The sequence below is a fragment of the Protobothrops mucrosquamatus genome, unplaced genomic scaffold, assembly GCF_001527695.2.
Source record: "Protobothrops mucrosquamatus isolate PMUCROS unplaced genomic scaffold, P.Mucros_1.0 scaffold975, whole genome shotgun sequence".
Classification (NCBI taxonomy): Eukaryota; Metazoa; Chordata; class Lepidosauria; order Squamata; family Viperidae; genus Protobothrops; species Protobothrops mucrosquamatus.
Window position 1 is genome coordinate 67370 of NW_015387218.1, and position 4297 is coordinate 71666.

Below are 4297 nucleotides of genomic sequence, written 5' to 3' on the forward strand. Positions count from 1 at the left end.
TTTTTGATAGATTGGTCTGTTTTTTCCCTTTGTGTAAAGACAGATGCAAAAAACGAGTTAAATAGTTCTGCTTTCTCCCTGTTGCGTGTCACCTTCTTGCCACTTTCCTTCACTTTTTTCTTGTTTTTTACATGTTGAAAGAAGCTTTTGTGTTATTTTTGACTTTGGTTGCAAGCCTTAGTTCATTTTGAGCCTTAGCTTTCCTAACTTCGCCTTTGCAGACTCGTACTATTTGCTGATATTCTGCCTTAGTTATGTGTCCCTCTTTCCACTTTTTATACTTGTCTTTTTTATCTTTCAATTTATCAGAGAGTTCTTTATGCAGCCATACTGGTTTCTTTTTGAGAGCTGTTATTTTTCTTCTTCGTTGGTATTGTGCTAGACTGAGCTTTTATTATCTCACTTTTCAAAATTTCCCAAGCTTCTTGAGTTTTTTCCCCTTGAGGATTTTCATCCATGGAATCCTTCCCAAGCCCTCTCTAAGTTTATTGAAATTAGCTCCCTTAAAGTCCAAGACTCTAGTTTGACTGTGTTCTATTGCTTGTGCTTCCATAATATTGAATTCCAATATTGCACGAACACTTCCTCCCAAGGTTCCTGTGGCTTCAACACCTTCTATCATTTCAACTTGTCCACCACTATTCTCCTTGACTTTCTTCCTTTCCACCTAACACTGTAGTAGAGCTGCTACTGGGATGAAAAGAAGGCTGGATGTGATATTTCTCCTCTCCAGTATCTATAGGGGCTAGGTGTGCTAAAAACTACCATATTTTTCCGTGTATAAGACGCTATTTTTTCCTGCAAACACCCTGTTCAAAAATCAGTGTGTCTTATACAAATGCAGTGTCTTATACACAGAAAAATAATGGTAACCTCCGCAGCCCAGAGCATGCCTGTGTGGGTTGCCATGTCCGCCTGGTGCAGGTGTCAAGCCCCTGTGGGCTTGCCACTAATGGGAGGTGGGAGGGGGCAAGATCGTCAGCCGGCCGAACCTCTGGATTTGCCGGCTCAGCTGTTCAGCGCGGAGAAACTCGCATGCCAGAGCGTCTTATACAAGGGTGCGTCTTATAGACGGAAAAATACGTTACTTTCCCTACAATCCTGACATAGCAAGATTAGAAAAAGAGTGATGGCTTTTCCATCCAATGCACCAGGTGCACTGATTTCTGTGGGTAGATGGTTAATAGGAAGGATATGTCAGTTTAGAAATTTCACTCAGTTGGCACACACTGCCTGTGCCTATCATTCTGCCTCTTTTTTCTTAAGAGATTGCTTATCTCAGGTCCCTTTTATCCTTGTTTAGAAGAATATGTGCTCACTGCCCACACAGCTGCTTTTTAACTTTCTTGCTTCTGATATCCAGTTATCTAGATGTTAAGCTTTACCTTTCCCTATTGTTTATTTAACGATTAAGTACATTTCCTTTTTCTTCTACTAATAAAATCTGCTTTTCAAATCCAGAGAACTTCAAATGAATAAAGTAAACATTGCTTGGGTTAGATTCCTCCTCTCCAGAATGCTGATAGATCCATATGCAAATGCTTTTCCTCCAGCGGACAGAAAGCTTGGCAACATTTTGGGGGGTTTGCCTTCTGATCTGAATTGTAAGTGATGGGCAACCTATGACCCCCTAAACATTTTTTTTTTTTGGTGGGCCCAGACTGGAATCAAAAGTTGGCAGCATCATTCCTAGCTATTTTGAGGCAGGAAACATTTAAGCTGGATTCATACATAAAAATAGTTTGTACTTGGATTGAGTATACCCCATATTTTGTTAATTTCTTACTGCAGAGCTAGGTTGGCTAAGGCACTCCAGATATTTCTTGTATTAAAATTTGTAGAATTCCCTGAAAGCAATATTTATAGTTCAAAAAGTATGTAAAGCTGGAGTGTCAAAGTTTGGCTTAATGTAGGCTTAGCATGTTGGTTGACCCCAGTTTGTTGTGGGTTATTTAATTCCCCTCAAAAATGCTCCCCTTCTATGAATAAGATATGGCCATTTTAGTTTACATCAACACTTCATCCACGATATCCTTAATTCCCCCTAAAATTGTTGTGAACTTTCTAATTGCCAAACACTCTTTAGCACCTTGTTTCTTTCAAACTAAAAAGCGAATTCAGTTAGATTTTGAAAATGGATATGTGGTATGCCCATGAGCAACTGCTTGTGCAAATTTGTACAGTATTTTGTTAGCCTTTAGCACTTGAATTCTGCATTTAGCTTAAATTTAGCTTAAAACTTGATCATCCACTTTTAAAAACTTGAGAACAGTAGCAATCAGGCCAATACATTTTTAATAGAACATTAGATACACTTTTATAGGCCACATCCTGTTTCTCTATGTATAAAAGTGCAACAGCTGCAGCAAAAGGCAAGAAGCAGTTTTTTAAAAATGTTAATTCTGAAACTGGTCTTTAGCTGTGTTTCTTAAGTAACCACACTGATAAGATTTGAATAATAAATAGTATCACAAACTAGGTAACCACATCTTAGCTTAGTCTTCAACCTTGGCCCTTTTATGACTTGTGGACTTCAACTCCCACGCTGGCTGAGGAATTCTGGGAGTTGAAGTCCACAAGTCATAAAAGGGCCAAGGTTCATTCCCATGATTATTCCATAGAAGGCAAAACTGTTTGAAGGCAATATAGTTGATGGCCTCCAATCTTGAAAAACTTTTATAGCTAAATGCAGATGGTTATCAAAGAATAAAGTCCTACAGTATTGCAAATTACAATTCAGTGGTGGAGGCTTTTGCTAACCTTAAGTCAAGAACAACTGCCCTTGATGTGAATATAAGGATGAGTCGGCTCTGAGATTTTTATGCTTATAATACACTTTACAAGCCAGAGTGTTGGAATAAATATCATTGGCAAATTCCAATCTCAGTGACAACATCTGTATGTGAAAAAATTAACCATATAAGCCAGGGGTGTCAAACTCGCAACGTCATGTGATGTGTCACGATGTATCGCGACTTTTTTTCTATTGCCGGCAATGGGGTGGGTGCGGTTTCGGCATGATGCATCCAGCCCGCGGGCCGGCAGTTTGACATCCCTGATATAAGCCCATGAACAGAATCCCCAAAGCAAAATAAAGAGTCATAAAACAAAGAAAGACAATAGTCACTTAGAAAGAACATATGCTGAGCAAGGAGCTGGGCGTCCCATGTATTGGTCATTTATGGACTGGTCAAATTCTAAACCTTGGACTTAAATCTGAATTATCTGGGCAACACACGAGATACCCTCAGGGTGTTCATTGTGGTGCTGACCAATTATTGTGTGATATTTATCTAATATTGGTTTGATATTTATCATGTAGGGCTTCCTGAACTAGACTAATCTTAAATACAATATTCTTAAGAATTCTGAGAATTGTTTCTCAAAATATTAGAATTTCTCAAAATATTAGAATTTCACTTAAAATGGTATAGATGCAACTGAAAACATATCTTTCTCTCATGCACATGTAAACCAGTGGGCCCAGAAGCATTCATTCATGTAAGGGTTGATACTTTGAGACATTATTTATTATTCAGTTTATAAAAATATGGTATGCAAATAGTTTTTCCACATACATTACTACTATTATCAATTTAAGGAAAAATTGTTTTAATACAGTATGGAAAAGACTTGGTTTTTAAAGTATGGTTTATTAATTAAGCCAGAGGTGGCCTAGCTTAAAATTTCATGCTAAGACTGATGTACTGTATGTGCCTAAATAAATGATGGGAATTCAACTAATTGTGGCTTATTCACAAGTCCTGTTTTACAAAACTGTGGCTGAATCAAGGGGAAGATGGAATTATTTCTGCAAAGGGATCTGAGTAGGCTTAGGTATAGAGATAGTGACTCAATTTGTGGATTTTCAGAATAAAGACACTAACTTTCATATAGGCAGTGTTTCATATAAGTGGTACAGATACTGAAATATATTTTTAAATGTTGGTAATCTAATATAGGTGTTAAAAGAAAAATCTTCTGGTCCAATCCAAGCCGGGAATAAACAAAATGGAGACTGCTTAGGAAAGAAGGTTCAGTTTATTGAAGAACAGAACCAACAGCATGTGGTTCTTGGAAAGCTGACAGAATGGAGTTGGGATAGGTGGGCTTTTATACCTTCTTTGGGCTTTGTATTTGAGGTTCTTCCTATTCCTGTGGCATGTACTTTGAGCTGAGCTTGAGTGTGCCCTTTTGGTATTCTAATGGTGGTGGGTTAATCCTATTATGTCCTAAAGGTCATGTCCTGCTTCTCTGTGGCTGTGGCTGAAGGCATTTTGCTGATGAATAGGTGGCC